This window comes from Protopterus annectens, chromosome 9.part0 (assembly GCF_019279795.1).
Source record: "Protopterus annectens isolate FY-2018-M chromosome 9.part0, PAN1.0, whole genome shotgun sequence".
Lineage (NCBI taxonomy): Eukaryota > Metazoa > Chordata > Ceratodontiformes > Protopteridae > Protopterus > Protopterus annectens.
This window is the reverse complement of record NC_056743.1, coordinates 178,380,237-178,400,908: the sequence shown is the minus strand read 5'-3', so window position 1 is coordinate 178,400,908 and position 20,672 is coordinate 178,380,237. Positions and strand designations below refer to the sequence as shown.

The following is a 20,672-nucleotide window of genomic DNA, read 5'->3' as shown; positions in this document are numbered from 1 at the left end:
CATCTTAAAACCGGAAGAACGCAAAGCCCCTGGAATCACAGATGAACAAGTAAAGACCGCACTCTCTAAAGCCAAGAACATAGCATCCATGGGACCGGACAATATCTCAGGCTGCATACCACACAAACTACAGAAGGAATTGGCACCCCACCTAAGTACCATGTTCAATCATAGCCTCACCTCAGGCTGTGTGCCTACTGAATGGCGCATGACAGTTATCCCACTCCACAAAGAGGGTGCCACCACAGACCCCGGAAACTACCGCCCCATTAGCCTGACGAGTCTGGTCTGCAAGGCCATGGAATGCATCATCTCTGAGCTTATAAACAAAGACATGGGTAACCTCCAAACCCTGGACCCCACTCAGTTTGGGTTTGTAAATGGTAGATCATGTCTACTAAACCTGATCAGTGACTGCTTCAAATAAGTCAGAGCCATAGACGAGGGCAAGGTAGTGCACTCAGCCTATCTTGACCTTGCCAAGGCTTTTGATACCATCCCCCCACTCTGGAATTATAGATAAACTTACTAAACTGGGCATAAATCCCTGTCATAAGATGCGTGGCCAACTGGCTCACTTGACAGAACCCACACAGTAAAAGTAGCAGATGCCAGTCAGACTTCAGACCAGCGACGAGTGGAGTACGCCAGGGTTTGGTTCTGGGTCCTCTCCTGTTCGCCATCTACTTCTCTGATGTGCAGGCCAACACAGAAGGTCTTTGGCTAACAAAGTTCACAGATGACTGCAAACTGGGAACCATAATAGAATCACCTAATGATGTAGACATTCTACAAAAGGGTCTCACACAGACAGATGTTTGGTGTCAAAGTCATGGACTCGAGCTCAATGTCAAGAAGTGCATGTCATCCCAGTTGGGAAAAACTCGGTACCCATGCACTTCCACACAGGTGGTAGTTCACTAAACACTGACAGTGTGATAAGAGACCTCGGGACACAGGTGGACAGTAGTCTCTCCTTTGATAACCACATCGCCACAGTAGCCAGGAAATCCTTCTATGTAGCACACCATCACAAAAAGGCTCTCCTCTAGAAAAAAAGGGATGTCATTGTTCCTCTCTACTCATCCCTCATCAGACCCACTATAGAGTAGAATGCCCCATTTGGCATGTATCTCACAAGACACCTACAATTGGAAAGGCCACAGAAATACCTCACTAAGAGGATTACCGGCCTCAAACAAGTGCCATACGCAGCTAGTATCACCTACTCAGAGGCTATCTCTGCCTAACATACAAAGCTATGTCAAACCCAGAGTTGATGGACATGTTGCACTTAAAGAAACCCCAATCTCTCCGAAACACACGCTCCAGGGACCTACGCCTTGTCACCACAATAAACAGAACATGCTGGAGGGAGATTCCTGTCCCTGAGACTTCCCATACTCTGGAACAAACAACGCATTCATGTCAAGCAAAGCTCTTCATTGGCCCCCCAAGAAAAGTCTTGACGACTGGATGGGAAATGGGACAATTCAACCTGGGGATCACTTCTGCAGCACTGCTTGACAGGGGCACAGGAAAATAATTTTCTTGGGTGCTGAAAGACAAGGAACCTCTTGGCTAGGCTTATATAGGCCCCAGGGCTGATAGCCTAGTACCTACCTATGAAATACATGCAAACCAAAAGCAAAAGACATTTATCAATTAGTACATACTGAGAGCCGTATGAGCATCTTATACCAATAAAGATGTATCCAGCCCCTGATGGAACACAGGCCCAAACTACAGATATACACCAACTACTCCAGAGGGTGAGGCAAGCTACTCAAATAGCCATTACACCCAGAAACAGAAGAGATACAGGAAATAGTTTATATTGAAGCTCTGTACTACACTATTGTCTCTGCAGTCCTCTAAGTTCTTTTCTACAATTTTTGCTCAAATAATAATAAATTATCCACAATAGAAGTATTTTAGGCAAATATAACCAATATGTCACAAATGTCATGTAGCATTACACATACTATCTGCACTTCACGATCTTTAAAATTACTTGCTATATCTGTATTACTAGTATTCATAAGCAAAGTACAGTTGTGTTAGAATTTACCATAAACAAGACATTTGAGTATATTCACCGTTATGTACATTCATTGTTATAATCACTACTCAGGATATCCTAATCACAGGTAGCCTGAATGGCTGGTCAAACTTTCAGAGCAGACTCCCTCTCATTGCCATATACAGACACTGTCAGATGGCCTTTTTATATCATCAGTACCATCTTCATATCTTTCTTGACCTGACAAAGCCAGAAAGAAGACTGCATTTCTACAGCCTAAAAGTAGACCATAAAGGGGGCACCTCACTGGGAACCTCTGGGGTGGACCTGAGGCACAATCTCCCTCTGTGGGAAATATGGCAAGGTTAAAGAGGGTGGGACCTAGCAGGTAGTTCTTCGGGAAGGTGGAAAGGGATCAAAATGATTACTCTGCCCAACCCATGGACAAAGGAGAAGAGGGGATGGAGGGAAGGAACATGGACTAAAACGGTGAATGCACTCCAATATCTACCTTTATGGCAAGTTCCTACATTCACCATGCTATTTAGTACAGTAGCCATTATTGCCAAGATGACCAGTCACATACAGAGAAGTTGTCAGAAAGAAAAAATTCACAAGATCATACCTTGCAGGACGGCAGAAGCAAATTCTGCCCTAGCTCTAAACGCAATCCCCAAATTGTAATACTTTAAGAATATATGTGCCGAAGACCGGGTAGTTGCTACAGTCGCAAACTGGACACTGAATCTACTAAGGAATCCTGTGATGGTTGCAATGGCACTAGTAAAATGGGCCTTGACATGTCCAGGAATGTTTTCTCCATAAGCAGATTGTAAGCCACTTAAAAAAATATCCATTAAAAATGATTTTCCCTCATTGCCTTTAACCACGGACAGAAAGAGATGGCCTTTGTAAAATTCTTTATTCCTAGGCAGGTACAAGTTTACCCAAGGAATGTAGATCTGCATCCTTTGTTTTAAGGATTTAGAAAAACAAAATCAGGTAAAGGATGGAGTGACTTTAGGACAACTCTATCACAATATTTGCTATAAAAGGGGTTTGATGGAAAAATAAAAGGGCTTCTTGCAAATGAAAGCTTGCAGTTTTTAAATTCTTCTAGCAGAGTCGATGGTTACCATAAATATTTAAAGCATTCCGCTGATAGTGGTTTAAGGTTTATTTATTTTTTTTGCCACACCTTTAAAACACTGCAATAAGCCCTCTTCACCTACAAAACAGCATTTACATTAGATTTTTCAAAACTTGAAACGAACAGCTTTTCACATACTCTGCCCTGATTGTAACATTAAAAGTCCTCTGAAACCCTGTATTTGTTACCTCCATAGAAGCCCATATAGTAGTCCCTTAAGGTGGTCTGCAATAAAAATTTCTGGATGTATTAGTACATTTTGGTACAAAATCTGCTCAAAGAATGCCCTTCTGCTCTCAAATATTCCACTGCATCTCAAGCACAAGTTATCAGGTGGTACACTGAAGGCCAATTCATTGTGTTTAACCCTTACTATGCACAGAGAAACAAGGACTTGTCTGGACTTTTACTTTTTCCCCACTTCCAGTTTAACAGCAGCCTCGTGCAGAGGTTTTGCTCATTAGTTTCAACATGCATTTTGAGCAGAGGTCATATATCTCCTGCAACGGAAACTACATTAATGCCAGACTGACAGCACAATTCCTCTGAAACACTGCAACTGCTGTCTGTATATGAAAACACGTCAATTCCTCTAACAGTCCATAACAAAAAGTTTTAATTTTTAATCTAAAACCCTGCTATAAAATATTATCATGATTGCCATTCTACCCTCATGTGTTTCACTGTGTACGAGTTCCAATTTTCAATGCAGCACACCGCCTTTATCAGTACATGGAGTTTACACATCACCCTGTATGGAGTTTTGCCTTGTTGGTGAAATATTTAATTTTACTTTTAATGTACTGAAAACACAGTAAAGATGTTTTTTGGATATGGGCTGCATTCAGCCACCCTGAGCATAAGCTGTATACTTGTATGCACACATATTGCAACCTGGCAATTTTATAATGAGTATACAGGCCTGCTGGTGGGGAATATACTTTAGGATTATCCTGTTGAAACAGTGGCAGTTTGTTTGCAGCTGTGAATGTCCGGTACACTGGTAACAGAAAAGTCTGTCCAATTAATTTCTGTGCATCAAAAAACAATTCCCAGTAATGTTTCCTTTTTCATGCAGTAACCTTTAACATGCTTGAAATCATTTTCAGGAACAAAGTAGTTGTGGTTTTACTTTTTTAGGTTGGTTGTGGTGCCACTGTTTCAACAGGATAATCCTAAAGTATATTCCCCACCAGCAGGCCTATATACTCATTAGAAAAGTGCCAGGTTGCATTATAATTGTGTATACAAGTATACAACTTATGCTCACGATGGCTGTTATTGCATTAGATTTACACTTCTTTCCCCAAGCAACCTCCGGTGAATTAACATTCTTGTACTAGTCCTTTGTTAGGACACAGCCTACCACCCATATGGCACTTTCTGTACACTTCTGATGTCTCACTTGAAAGGTAATGGCCATAGTATTGTTTGTCAGGTTGCTACTGTCAGACTGACAATGCTCCCCATCAAAGCATGCCAATAATCAATTGGTAGTGATCATGCAACTGGCCTCTGACTTCACAAAACAGGTCTCCTTACCCCGTTCCCCACAACATAGTTATCTTGATTAAGTTTAACAGCTTTTGGGTTTATAATACAGTGATGGGAAATGACCCTATTCTTAAATCAGGGAATGATTACAGCTCATAAAACTTGTATGGTTTCCATCTTTGATGTTAGCCAAGAGTGCACTTCTTAGCACCCATAATGTGCTCGAACTGCATCCTTCGGCAATTCATACTGGTTACATGTACTGTTAGCATCCTTCGGCAATTCATACTGGTTACATGTACTGGTAGCATACATAAGTATTACTTTTTTTGTTTTGTTAATTAGAACTGTTGCTCCTACTACTGGAACTGTCTGGGTACCTTTCTTCCATATTGCTCTCATTTCTACTTACATATCTTGGTATTCTATAACAAAGTGTCTTGCATATAAAGAGACGCAGTCACTGGGTGTTGCAGTTTCACTGATCAATACTATTGTTTTTTTTTTTTCATGGACTACATCTGGTTTTCTTGCATGTGTTTTTGAACTGTTGGCAATGGGTGATCTTATGTGAAATAAAAATAATTCCAACGAAGCCAGTCGGTAAAACAAAACACAGTATAAATCTTCAGTAACAATAAATCCATTCGGTTAAGCGCTTTCATCCGATAATTCAGACATCAAAACCAAAAACATTTAAAATCCAAAGCTAAAAATACAAGTTTTTTTTTTTTTTTTTTTAGGTTCATAGGTTAGTACTAGGCTATTGGCCCACACCCATATACAACCACCAATGATGGTTAGTCATTAGACACACCAGAATTAAAGTAAAAACTACAGTATCTTATGTATCTAAGCTCACAACCAAATATTGAAAGCTCCCAAGATGCTAAAGGGTTAAGGTCAGTCTTTTCAATTCACTAGAAATTGAAATGTGTTCATTCAACCCCGGAGGGTTAGCTGCATCTAATCTCATCTGCCACAACATTTCTTTGTGCAGTAGTTGATTCTCCCAATTACTCGATAACAGAGTTACCTTAAATCTGCTCAAGAATAAAAAAAAACAAATTTATTAAATTTCGCACAACATGTAGAGTGCCTTGCTAGTGCACTTTTGTTGCCTCTTTTCCTTATATTGTATTGATGCTGGTAGATTCTTTGCTTCAAGCTATTGTTAGTCTTTCCAACAAAACGCACATGTGCAACATGTGGCAAGGTAAATAATTTTTCTGAGATCTGCAGTTCAAGTGTGTTGTTGCATCCCATAAAGTAATGTTGTTCAAAACTGCACCCTGCTTATTTACATTAATATAAAAGAGCAGTAAGCACACTGTTGACACTTCCTAGTTGTGGGAACACCATAATTCACAGGCATTTTTTCCAAAGTCCCTTTAACATTTTGCTTGTTCTTGTATGTAAATATTGGTAAAGATTTAAATAAATGACAAATGTTGCGGTCAGATTGCAGCAACGTTCAATTTCTATTTATAATCTTTTTAATTGCTTTCACATCTGTTGTGTAGTGCAGTGCATCACCATAATGTTACCTGAAAAAGTGTTAGCTGTATTCGTCTCAGTATTATGTACCATGTTTGTCTTGCCGTGTTTTATAATTGGTGCATAACCTATCCTCCCAAACCAAACTTAATCAACAATTTTCTCCAAAAGGTCAAGAGGATAGCCACGGTCAATAAACATGGTTTTAATTAATGAGAATTCCTCAATACAATCTGAACATTCTGATGTAAGACGTGATGCACTAATTAACTGACTTTTAACTACTCCTTTTTTCTGATGCATTGGGTGCCAACCTGCATAATGTAAATGTGTTGCAATGTGTGGGTTTCCTAAATACTCTTGTAGTGAGTGTGCCGTCCACTTTGTTCACAAGTAGAACATCCAAGTAATTAATAAACTTGTCAATTTTGTGGGAAAATTTAAAAAAGTAAGACTAAGAATAGCTTGAAGCAAAGAATCTACCAGCATTAATACAGTATATGGAAAAAAAGACAAAAGTGCACTAGCAAGGCACTCTGTTGCGTGAAATTTAATACATTTGTTTTTTGATTCTTGAGCAGATTTTTTAAGGTAACACTGTTATTGGGTGATTGGGAGAATCAATTACAAAGAAATGTTGTGGCAGATGAGATTAGATGCAGCTAACCCTCCTGGGTTGAATGAACACATTTCATACTCTAGTGAATTGAAAATAAGGGCATTAACCCTTTAGCATCTTGGGAGCTTTCAATATTAGGTTGTGAGCATAGATACACAAGGTACTGTAGTTTCTACTCAAGTTAATTCTGGTGTGTCTAATGACTAACCATCACTGGTGGTTGTGTATGGGTGCTTCAATATAACTTGTATTTTTTGCTTTGGATTTTAAATGTTCTTCTTGGTTCTGATTATGTCAGAATTATCAGACGAAAGCACTTAACCGAGTGGATTTATTGTTACTGAAGATTAAACTGCGGTTTGCTTTACCGACTGGCTTTGTTGGAATTATTTTTGCTCGTTTCGTAGCCTGGACACCAGTGGATTTATTTTCGTCACGTGAAATAAACTTCATTACTCTAAAACTGTGGTTCATGTTCCCAATGCTTGCAAAGTTATTTCTATATTGTAGTGTCTAGCTACATTGTGCCTTTTCAGTATACAGGCCCTCTGCCATGAGTGTGTCACACCCAGCAACACATGTGCAACAGTTTCTAGCCCCGCCCCACACAAATGTCTCTTTAGTGTGTTCATTTTTCTACAGAAGTGTCCTTGCAAGCAAATAGTACCAGTGAAGTCTACAGTCTGCCCACCAGTCTATAGGCTATATTTGTTTGTGTCTTTCGGCTTTTCCCGGCTAGGGATCGCCACAGCGGAACTCCGGTCCGCTAATGATTGGCAGTAGATTTTTACGTGCTGGCTTGCCGGGCCTAACGCACAACCTTCAACAAAGGAACGCCCATTCGCGCATGTCGCCACACAAAAGACGCTCTGAGAATCGAACGGGCAACGTCTAACTGTGAGGTGACAACGCTACCGCAGCACCACCACCACAGTCTAGTCTATGGGCTATATATGTATATAAATTATAAACACAGTGGCATCCTAAAACAAAGAACTTTGCCCACTACAACAGCTCCATTTTCTAGAACCCAGCAGTCCCACTATAACTTTCTCCTTTAACTGTGCTCAATTCATGGTTTTTAGCACTTCACTGTCTCCCTTCTTAAGTTTCTCTTCTTGTGTAACCACTTTTGAGGTCACAGTCAGTATTTTTTCAGAAATGAATTACTGCATTCTGGCTTAATTTTTCACATTCTTTTACTGGTCTATGGGGGTTGAGGTGGGATTTTGGACTTTGCATTTCAAAATCCACGGAAACCTCCTTACATTACACAATTGTTCAAATAGTCAAGTACAATTTTTTACTGTTATCACCATTGGTCAGGTCAAGGCAATACTGGACAAACTCTCCTATTAAAACTCTGCCTACAGCAACAAAACGAAGGCATTTGTCTACTAGTACAGAGGTCTTTTAAAATGCCTTGTTCCTTTTACTTATCTCTCAGCAGATTTGTGGCAGTTTACTTTAAGTCAGAGATTGTCTTTTGACAAGTTCCCAACCCACTTCGTTCACTCTTGCTAATGCTTAGGCTCACTCCACTCCCCAGCCCTACTGCCAAAATCCCAACCGCCACCCTCTTACTCTGTATTAATACTTACATAGCACCAGTAGGAAAATTATCAACACAGCTGCTCCCAATAATAACACTCTAGTTTATCACCCAAGACTCTCAAAAATTGTCTTAATCCTTGCCACCTATAACTATCAAATTACACATCTATAACCAAACAACTACCCTCCTAATATTTGTTTATCCTAACAAAGATAAAACCAAAGTTAAATACAATGCCCCAAGTCAGATTTTCATTATTTGTCCTCACTCTACTAGCCTTTATCCCCAATTATCAAACCCACCTCCTTCAAATACTCAGGACTTCAACCAATGGTCACAAACAATAACATCTACCCAGCCTGTCTTTCTCCATAATACTCTTTTATATAAAACAAATTGAATGCGTTTCTTGCAAAACATCTGTGGCTGCAGCAGTCAGTGTTGCCTCACAGCAAGAAGTTCTCCAGTTAGATTCTTGGCAAGGTGCCTTCTGTGCAGAGTCTGCATATCCTCCCGGCAGTCACGTGGGTTTCCTCTGGGTGCTTGGGTTTCCTCCCACATTACGAAGACATGCAGTGGGTGGACTGGACACACTAAAATTGGCCATAGATGTGTGTGTGTGCATGAGTACGTGGTGCGAATGAACTACAGCAGGGTTAGCCACCTGATGGTGTAAACCTTGGCTCGAGATGATGGTCACTGACACCCAGACCCCATGTGCAAATTGGGAAAAAGGGGTTAAGGATGGATGGATCTAAATTTAAGCTGAAATAACAAACCAAGACCAATATACAACTGGCCACACTCTTCCCATATGCAAAATATCAATTCAAAAAGTTAGCAGAGACCTTGGTCCCACTGTTCATAAAAGTCACCCCCCCCCCCACCATAAAAAAGCAACCTAATACATCTCAGCAAAAAACATAACACAAACTCACCTTACTAAATATGAACCTATGTAGTAGGTGTTAAACACTGAATAAAAGGCTGAAATAAATTCTGCTGTAAATATACCATAAAATAAAGCATTAATAAAAGTTTGCTTAAATGTAGAAATAGAGCTTAGCAATGTAAACTGAGCATTCATACTATGTAACATAACCCTAACTAGTACAAGTGTTGTGAAAAACAAGCAACATCTGTTAATGGACATGTTTCCTTACAGAGTCAGCAGAATCTCTAAAAAAAACAATTCTGTATGCTTTCTCACAATATCAGCAAGGAAGTTTGATGTACTTTCTCAGATGACTGCACGTACTTTTTTTTACAAAATCAGCAAAAAAACAATTTGTACTTGCTTTCTCACAAGACCTTTCCTTATCAGTAGAAAAACTCTGAAAGGTAAATATTAGATGCTTTCTCATAAGCATCAGGAGAAGTGTTTCCTCACAGAAACAGAGAGACACCAAGAGGAAAAACAGTATCCGAAGTGTGTGAGAAAAACAGTATACAAAGACTATAAAACTAAGCTGTGTTAGCGGTATTTGTAGGAAAGCACTTGTTCCAATGTAACTGCTGGAGAATTAAATGTTATCTATGCTAATCGTAAAGTAAACCTTGTACATTAAAGCTAAAAGCTGCAACAGTATTGTATGCGTCATCTGTCCTAAAAATAAGTTATTAGCAACTGCACTAGAGTTAATATAGTATTGTGCTGCAAAGTATATTTTCTCATCAGCGTACAAACTGCAAGGATGCGTCTCTTAGATGGTAAATGCAAATATGCGAAACCCCATGTTATAACCAGACTTGGTTATAGCACAGCAGCAGCAACATAATTATAATTAATTTTTTCAGTGTCAAGTGTAGCCTGCATTTGAACACAGGGGGGAGTGGTGCCTGTACAGGCTCACTCCAATAAAAGGCACAGTAAATGACATGTGTACACTGGTGCATCCTAAATAGGAGCACTCCAGCTTTATACAGCTTGCAGCAGTACAGTTTTCAGGTATCTGAATCCAGAGTGAGACTATGCATGAAGGTCGCAGTGCCATAAATTCTCCAAGTCAGTGAAGACTAAGGTTTCGAAACTACAACTGCCAGTTTCATTTCACCAGCTTTTCGAATGACTACTGGGGAATTTCAAGTCATTTGCAACAGACTGATCACCTGTTCACCTGCTATGTGGCAAGACTTCTTCCCTGTGTCACATACAAGTATGGATGCCATTAGGGACTGTAGTAGAAAATGTAAACAGCTTTACTCTAATGTATCAGAACAACCAGACAAAATATGGGACAAAATGCAATGTTGGTATACACAGCACATTGGTAAATGTAAAACTTTACTTAAGTGGGTTATAACATTTAATTGGTATCTGGAAAAAAAAAAAAAAGAGTGGCATGTCATAGTAAATGTTTGCGTGAATCATCTGAAACTGCTTTCCATGTGCAATGCCATAAAATACAGTGCAGGCCACTATTCAAAGTGACAATGCAGAAAAAGACGAAATGCATACATTATATCCAGATGTTAAACAGTTATGTTCCATCACTGCATAGACTGTGGTGGTGGTGCTGCGGTAGCGTTGTTGCCTCATAGCAAGACGTTGTCCCGTTCAATTCTCAGCTAGAGCATCTTGTGTGTGGAGGCATACATGAATGGGGCATGCCTTCGTTGAAGGTTGTGCGTCAGGGCTGGTAACCCGGTACGTAAAAATCCACTACCAATTAGCGGACCGGAGTTCCGCTGTGGCAACCCCTAACCAGGAAAAGCCGAAAGACACAAACAAAGACAAACTGCATTAATCTCAGAGTTAGAACAGCAGTCAAATCTATTGCTGACAGAATCCCCTGTAGATCTTGTTACACCCTTTAAAAATTAATGTACAAAAGTGGAATGAAGCCACTGCACAGCATGCAACAGATGAGGACAGGGACAAGGTTTATAATAACTTAATATAAGAATTAAAAAAAATCTTATAAAGACAAACAAGATGAGATCAACATGTTCAGAAATGATATACAGGAACTCTGTCAAATGTGCATAGGGGCCTACAGTCAACAGAAGATTCTAATAAAGAAATATCATAAATCCTGTAAAGAATTACAAAACAAAAATGCAGACCTTAAACGGCATTTACAACAGGAGGAGGATGAATTAACAGATCCAAAAAAGACTAATCTACAGAACAATTTAATAGCCAAACTTAAGGAATTGCGAAACACAAAACCAGTACAAATTATATCAGAGAACCACTGCAGATCTATATATACAATCCAGGTTATTACAAAGTTTACCACAGTGGAATGATAAAATGTTTTTTGCATTTGAAGAATGGGTAGCATTCACACAGGATCTGATGTACAGATATAGATGCCTTACTCAGATTTTTTTTGGGTTTTTATTCCCAAATGTTTTAAAACGTTCATCTAGTTAAATCAAAAGGACTATAAATTAGATAAAGTAGGGTGTATGACAGTTGTTCTCAAAGCATATGCACAGGGGCAGCTTCTCACAGCTAAACTGTTAGAAAATTTCAAAATCACCATCTCAGACAAATTAATGGAACAAGCTGAGCACTTCAGATTATACAATCAAAGGTCAGAAGAGGATATGCAACAAAAGATATACAAAAAGATAACACACTGTTTTCTAGAGCAAGTAAAAGTGGTTCCAAGGGATATTAGTGCATTTATGAAGAAAACTCAAAACACCCTCACTGATTTAGGACAAAAACTAATGAAAGGACAGACTATGGCCGAAGATGGGACATTATACTCACACCATATGTTTACATTAGGAGAGGGTAGTGAGCCATTTGAGGTGACTGGGGAGGTAAAAAGCCAGGGAAATATGTGGTGTGACCAACCACCAGCAGAAACAGCTGCATCTGCACCACTGACTCCTATTCCTGTGTCTGTAGCAGCAGGATCAAACACAGGTAATGAACAAAAAAGTCACCAATGCATTTTTTGTAAGAAAATAGGGCATGTTAAGCAAAATTATAATCATTACAAAATTAGGAATACAAAGAATGAAGAACAGGGTGCATTTCCAAAAACGGACCCAAAAGATTTGCAAGGAAAGTCAGAAAAACAGGTCTATACCAGAGACCTTACAATATTGTTAGAGACAGCTACAATAGCCATCAATACACAGGAAAAGGGGAGGATTGTCCCACAGAATTTCAAGCAGCCTCACCTGTGAATCCAAAATATTTGGAAGAGCAGGTAGAAGAAATAGATCTCTTTTCTTACTTGTTGCCCAAGTATGTAGAGTAGATCACACACACACAAAAGACAAACAAGAACATGCAGTGTGCCACATTGTATTTGACAGAGGTGAGGAGGAGTAAATCTCCTTACAATAGGGGCATGCTCCCCCCTACTCTGGTATCTTTGACTACTTTTTAAAAAGGGTAGCGACAGAAGACCACCGATTGATATCTGGGTAGAGGGGTCACAATGGAAAAATCTTCGACACAGGAGCAGGAGTATCCATCCCCTAAAAAAAAGAAGGTTTGCATTTCACCATTTAATGGCACACAATGCTGCTATGCAGTGAGTAGCCAAGATGTAGACATAAAATTTAACCAAGGAGGACAGACATGGAAGGGTGCATTTTTAAAACATCCATCCTGCTCAACTACCATCATTGGTATGGCCATTCTAGGACCTTTGCGCATAGTAACTGACGTGCCCAATGGTATTCTGTGGATAGGAGATAGGAAAAAAGAAGAGCGAGAGAAAAGTGCAGGTTCTTATGCAATCTCTCTACCTGAAAAACCTGACAAGCCTACAGGACATGTGAATACAGACAATGAGGATGTGTGGCAGCATTTACAACAGCAATTTCCAAACCTGTGGTCCAAGGGTCCCAGCGACTTGGAAAACTAGAAATGCCGGTAGGGGTGGGTAGTGATCAGGATTATATACCACCATTTCAAAAACAATATCCCATTCCTAGGGAGGCAAAAGAATATATGCAAAAATGTACTGCAGAATGGGAAAAGGAAGGAACTCTCCACAAATTCACCAATCTGGCCAGTCAAGAAAAAAAGACAATAGTTATCTTGTTATTGATTTACAGAAGGCTAATCAACACACAACTCCTACAGCACATTTAATTCTGGGAGTTCCAGAGTTGGCTGCACATAAGCCACAAATTAAGTGGTTTACAGTAACAGATTTAGCAAATGGCTTTTTTGCAATACTATTCAGGATAAAAAAAAAAAAAAGGCCACGATTTGCCTTTATATTAAAAAAAACAGCAATATGTCATGACAAAATTACCTCCAGGATTTCAAAACAGTCCATTTATTTTTCAGACAGTAGGATCCATTCTGCAACATTTGAAAAAGGATGATTCAGTGTTACATTACACTGATGGCATATTAATCCAGTCTGATACAGCAGAAGAGCATGTACAGCTTCTTAAAGTTTTCCATACTCTGCAGCAGGCAGGGTTCAAGGATAAAAGTGAAAAATTCAGTTTGTGTTACAAGGCAAGTTTCTAGTACTATTATAAACAGGAAGGTCTCCTTGCCCTATGCATGTGCAAAACATTTCACAAATGGAAAAGCCATTGACTATAGCAATTTTACATAAATTCATGGGAATCGTGAAATACAATAGGGAATTTAGAGGAGTATGCAGCTGCAGCTGCTCCTCTATACAAAATGTTACAGGAACAGAAACTCCACCTTTTTAGAGTGGGGACCCCATGAGGAGGAGGCATTTTCAAAAATGAAAGTGAAATTAGCACAAGCTACAGACTTCGTAGCACCCACAGCTTCTTCTTTCGGCTTTTTCCCCGGTTAGGGGTCGCCACAGCGGTAGTACTCGCATCAAGGTTGCCATTTGTGCTACAAGCATCAGCAGGAAAGAAAACATTATCTGTGGTGCTATTACAGGAATGGCCACATGGTGGTGGTAACAGCATTGTATAAACATTACATCTTGTCACTTTTTGTAGTAGAAAGATGACTCCAGTGGAACTGGGCTTTCATCTCTGCATACAGCAGTTATTAGCCATTTACTGGAGTATTAAGCAAACAGTATTTGACTATATTTTCCAGCATTACAGTACAAACACCACACTAAGCAGTAAAAGCTCTGGTGTACAATTTTGAGATGAATAAAATCACAGATGGTATTAGTCAGGCCATAGGTGCCGGAACCAGAAGGGGATGGAGCACCCCCTCACTTTTCCAGCTTCAAGACCTGTAGAACTCATGCACGCATCGCATGCTAACATGAATTAATTTCATAAGTGCTGCTGCTAGCATGCTGTCAGAGTCACTCAGGAGCGTAACTAGAAATATTCACACTATAAATGCAACCAAACAAGATAATCAAAAAAAGAAATAGAATGCAGAAACAAGGTCCATGTGTAGCAATAACTAAAAGCCAGTTGCTATAAATAATGCGTACATTTTTATTAAAAAAAAAAAAATAAACTCCGTAGTCTACTCAGATTTGCTAGGCACCTTCAGAAAATACATACGTAGAGCGACTGAAAACTGCTAAAAAAAGTTCTGGCTGCAGGGCAAGGGCATTTTCATGCATGCTATGATAAGATTGAAGGGAAGAAATATATGCATATTTAAAAGTAGGCACTCCTGGTTGAAACAAGACAAGGAGGATGTGTCTTAGGCTTCACTGCTGGAAAATCGGTAGGAGACTTTCCTAAATGTTTAATGCTTGTTGGGGGACCGCGAGATGGGAGTTTGTGGAATGACTTGATCTCTACCGTTATCACTCAGAACAGGAGTCGGGGGGGGGGGGAGATAAAATAACTGCTTCACCCTGCCTGAATCGCAGCTTTGACTGGTGGGAATCAACAGGTAGCAGAAAAAGACATTACAGAAGAGAAAGCAATAATTCAATTTCATAGTTGTCATTTAACTTGTCCGTTTAAGAATTCTGGGCAAAGCCAAAACAGGTGAGGGTTGCAAAGGACAAAAGCAGTCACAGATTTTTAAATATTGTGCTTTCACATTTAGAAAGTTGCTAGAACAGGTTTTGCATTAGCATGCATTTTCTGAAGGATCTATAGTTTTTAACCTCTAATGTCTTTCATCATTTAGTGACTATAATCCTAAATGATTTGCCTGAAAACCATGCATTTTACGAGGAATAGACCAAGCATTAGGCAAAAGTTTGGACATCCTGATGTGTTGCTGACGGCTAAGAAATATGGCTGGAGGAACTATTTTGGCATGCAGTCAAAATATGCTTCAAGTGATGTGCTTATGTTAGTAGTGTTTTACGCTGAATAGATTTATTTAGATGTTTCCCCACACAGAATATGTTAATTGCTTGAAAGTCGGTACTTTTATATTACTTCAGCAATGCTAGCCTAGTTTGCATATATATGGCTGTTTTGCATTTCAGTTTTGGGGTTAGTAGTCTGTATCTTGCTTTGTAAGCAGATCCCAATGATACTGTAATTTGGTGCATTTTGTATACTGTTTTTCAGAGTATGTAAAGTTTGAACTGATTTACCCCTTCATACTTTTCCTAGTGTGTAAAACTGTGAACATCTGTTTTTCTTTGAAGTAAAAAAGACAATCCTATGTGATCAATTTTGTTATTTGGAAACAAAAAACTATTCTTTATATGTACAAGGAGGAATGTATCAGATAATTCAGTGCAATCTAGAGTGGTGTACATTATGATCACTACATGTATTTTAATGTGAACCTTGTTGGCAGTCATTACGAGATGATGGCTTTACTGTTCATTAGATCTAGGGAAACAGTTTCATTAATGAAACATTGCTTCATATCAGGGAATTTATCAACAGTAAGTTTCAGGGAATGGGTGTGCTATTCAATTTAATTATTAGTGGCAGAAAAATATAAAAATATTATATTGCCATCACTTGTTAGCAAAGTTGGACATCAGAAGTGCACTTGAAAACAGCTATAACTGTTGGGAGGAGGTGGGAACAGTTTGGAGTAAAGTACCTATCCCTTTCATTGTTTGCTCAGTTTAAATAGTGATCTGGCTTTGCATGTGTAGTGTGCATTTCCGTGAGGTAACACAGAATACTTTACTGTGTGCACCTCGTATATCAGATTGTGATATATTTCACAATAACAAAGTGAAAGTAATTAATAAATACAGAGGCCATTTGTGTATTCCAGGGAACTACTATTGCAGTTGACACTTACAGTGGTCAATGATATGGCATGACAGAGATAGCGCCAAAAATCTATTTGCTGAAATCACGGTAAAACCAGTATTGCCATGTTTTATTCATGTGTGTGTGTGTGTGTGTGTGTGTGTGTGTGTGTGTTTGGGGGGGGGGGGGGCAGTGCTGTTTAAGAGTAATGAGTTGACCTGGCCAAAACTTATTTTTCTCCATTACAAGTATTTGCATTCTATGCCATAAGTGGCAGTGTTTGGAGGTCTGGCAGAAACAAGGTGTGTATAGGTACATAGGTAGTACTAATTTAGCTGCCACTGTAGGCCAGTTGAAGATTAGCCGGTTTCCCTTTTGGTGCTTGAATTTATCCATCCTATTTAGAATTAGAATGGCCTTACCCATCCCAGTTTCTTTTATTTTATGCCAAGTGAGAATAAATGGGATCATACTATAGATATTTGGACCTGTGTATAGGGTAAAGCTTTTAGGAGCTGCATCTGTCCATTAGTAGTACTGGGGACAGACCTGGATAATTCTTACATTTCAGATTCATAGATCTAAGTTGTCTTTCAATATGGGCAGAGAGGAGATTTGCTTTACAGATCTGCTCTCATTACTTCTTATTGATCCATTTCTGATGCTGATAAGTCTATTGTAGCTGATAAGGGGGGGGGGGGTGTTTTATGAAGCTTATAAATCCGTTGTAGCTTTCATGATCATAGCTGGAGAACTGCTCCATTACATCTTACTGACAAGTGCTCCATTTCTGAAGCTGATCATTAGCTGATAAAGTGTGTGTGTGTGTTTATGAAGCTTACAAGTCCATTGCAGGGGCATCTACCCACACCAAGCATACCTCTCTCAAGGAAACTGGCACCATCACTCCTAATGCCTATAAAGAATTAAAGGACATACTGTAGGTGCCAAAAGTTCTCCATTTTCCAGAACAGTATTTCCCACATCTTTAATTTGGGAATACATATGACTATCATTTAAATACTGGCATTTCAATATAAACAAATGTATTGATTAAGTACTGCTACATGAAAGCTTTACGTTTTTTTCTTTTAATTAAAGTCCATATCTGTGCTCCTGTGCCTGAGATTGTGTTTTGATTTGCTCTGGTTTTGTCATGGCATAGATACCTATTGAGCATTTTTGTTTTATTACCCAGATGACACAATTTTGAATAGCAGCTCAAGTGCGAAAAGACATGGGCAGGAGAGTATGGGTGAAAGGTTTGTGCCAGTTTGCCCATCCTAGGGAAGGGAGATGGTGGTCCCGGTACTACAGCAGTAGGACCACAGGATAAGTGCTTTACAGTCCCAAACCTGTGACAGCAGCCCACGTGAGGTATAGGTGTGGTAACAGGGGCATCCACATCAAGCACCAGGGATGAGGTTAGGGTCACACAAGTTCACGCATTGCTGAGATGCCAGCAAGAGTCCAAAACAACACTACTAGTGCCTGCATGATGACCACTCCCTAGCTAGCGGTCACCATTATTGGAGGGTTCTCAGGATCAGGAGAATGAATGGGCTGGACAGTCTGATAGGGAAAAGCTTACTGGTCAGAAGGCATGGTGGCAGAAAGGACACACAAAAACAATCATTACATTTAAAGTTCTACTGTGTCCCAATTCACTCTAAAACATGAAAAGTATAATGCTACAGTGCAGAATGCATGTTGCACCAAGTATCAGGGACAGAGCAGGCCACCTTGTGACAACTGTGCTTCTCAACTGTGGTGCTTCAGTGCATATGAACTGGTTTAGACATGCTGCACGTCTGTATGAAACATTTTTTGGGTATATTCACCCCTTCTTAATCTAGTCCACCTTACAATGTGATTTGAATTCACAAATTCATGTAATCATCTACAATACAAATTATTTGAAAAGTGTATATATATATATATATATGGGTACCTATTACTTCACCGACAAGTCAAAACAGCGACACTCACATGTTTGACTCCACATCCTCGACACTTCATAACATCGACGTTTCAGGTAAGCAATCTTCCCCCTCACAGGACCCATGGTAGCACTTGTTTCTGTCTTTTAACGCGTAAGGTTTACATCATTCTTCAAAATGTACCCTGACAGCGTTGTCCTTACCTTCTTAATAGTGAAACGAGTGCTACCATGGGTCCTGTGAGGGGGAAGATGGCTTACCTGAAACGTCGATGTTATGAAGTGTCGATGATGTGGAGTCGAACATGTGTCGCTGTTTTGACTTGGTGAAGTAATAGGTACCCATATATATATATATAATATATATATATATATATACATATATATATATATATATATACATATATATATATATATATATATATATATATATATATATATATAAATAATGATGATCCAAAAGCAGGATTACTTTTCATGTCAGTTATGATTTTTAGTGCCAATTTTTATTTTAATCTTTATCCAGTGCATTTTATCATGTTCTGATGTTCCACAATTTTATGTCTTGCTTTCATATTTATGTTTTTGGTTAAGAGTCTAAATAAAGTACTTTTAGTAACTTGAAAGGTGGCATATACATATAAAGCACTTTTTCATTAATTTCACGTAGTACTGCAGAATAGCCTAAAGCATTTCCTAACTAGTAACATTATATGTTTTGTTTACAGTCCACTTGAACAAGGACAGCTGGTAAGTCATTAATACTGCCTCTTTGGCACACTTGGTACACAACTAGTCCAATGACAGGAAACAAGTCTAGACCCTCTGCAATGTTGCCTCCAACATAATATAAGGTGCTTCCTCAGTCAGTTCAGCTGGGAAAGAAAATGACTTTGGGTTGGTCCACCACTGGTTTGCGATGCCCAACTGGCAATAAAAAGAATGAGCATACTGCATGGATAATACAGAATAACCAAGATAAATTTACCATAGTAACATTCATGCATTTGCCATGACAATCCTCCTTCATTGCAGGATATAAAGGCAAACATACCACTCCTCTTTCTTGCTGGCAGTCATACTGGGCAAGCTCATCCTTGCCTGCCATGTTTGCCATCCTTTGCACTTCCTAAGTTAAGGAAAAAAGTTTGAGTGGCATTTTAAGGTTGAAATTTTCTGAAATGGGTAGTTTTGACATTACTGGTTCATACATTTTGTTTCATTGCTTACTAGAAAACTGTTCAAGACTACAAATTTAAAACACAGTCTAACAAGTGGTGCTGTATAATACAAGGAATATAATTTAATACAATCAGGAAGGTGAATCAAAGAATGCATACATGTATGTATGGCCCTAAAGCATGTTTGAAAATAGCCCAATGGAAAGTGTGAAAGGCTCAAAATCATGGGCAAATTTTAACCTTTACTCATTACCAAAGCAATGGATGAAGGTAAAACAGTTCACACCACATTACCTTGACCTGGCTAAGCCCTTTGACACTATCCCTAGTCAGGTGTAGTACAAAAGATGAATAATGTAGGAACAAACACTTGCATCACTAGCTGGAATACCAACTTGCTCACAAGATGCAGATCATCAAAATACAGGAAAAGACCTGTCACCAATGGAATCCCCCAGGGTTCGGTACCGGGACTTTTTCTGTTTGGCATATACACCTCAAAAGTAAAAGGAAATACCAAAGTACTTTGGCCAGCTAAGTTTGAGAAGACTGCAAGCTAGGAGCAGTTACTGAATCCCCAAAATGACTTAACCATCATGCAGGAAGGTTTGTCCCAAATAACTGGTATCAAAATCATGACAATGCCCTCTGAGAACTGACCCAATTGTTTGGCATTTGGGAACTTGTGTGTAGTGACCTAACTTTTGACCAACATCTGCCCAGAGTCATAAGAAAGCCTTTCTATATCGCACAGTTTATAAACAAATTGACTGTGACTAGATCTAGAGAGGTTGTTGTCCCCCCTTTACAAAGATCTCATTAGGTCAATTATTTGGTATAATGCCCACTTTGGCATGTATCTGTCCACACCCATGCAACAATTGGGATACCTTTGAAGACACCTTACTAAAAGGATAAAAGTCCTAAACAATAGGTCTTGCATGGACTACCTCAAAGATTGAAAACTATACTTAGTATCCTACAGAGGTGCTTAGAGGTGACATGTCTGGCATATAAGACATCCTCCGATCTAATACAGATTGACCTACTGAACATCAGTAAGCCAAATGGCATCAGAAATACTCAGTCTAAGTATCTACATTGAATGTTGTGGAGAGATGGATATATATATCAGAGGCTACCA

At 39.2% G+C, this 20,672-nt stretch overlaps 1 protein-coding gene across 1 annotated transcript in view; it reads right to left on the bottom strand.

The window, feature by feature from the left end:
- The window catches only part of CD59 (CD59 molecule (CD59 blood group)), a 499,932-nt gene that overhangs the window by 314,006 nt on the left and 165,254 nt on the right, over window positions 1-20,672 (bottom strand). The gene's annotated exons all lie outside the window — the stretch shown is intronic.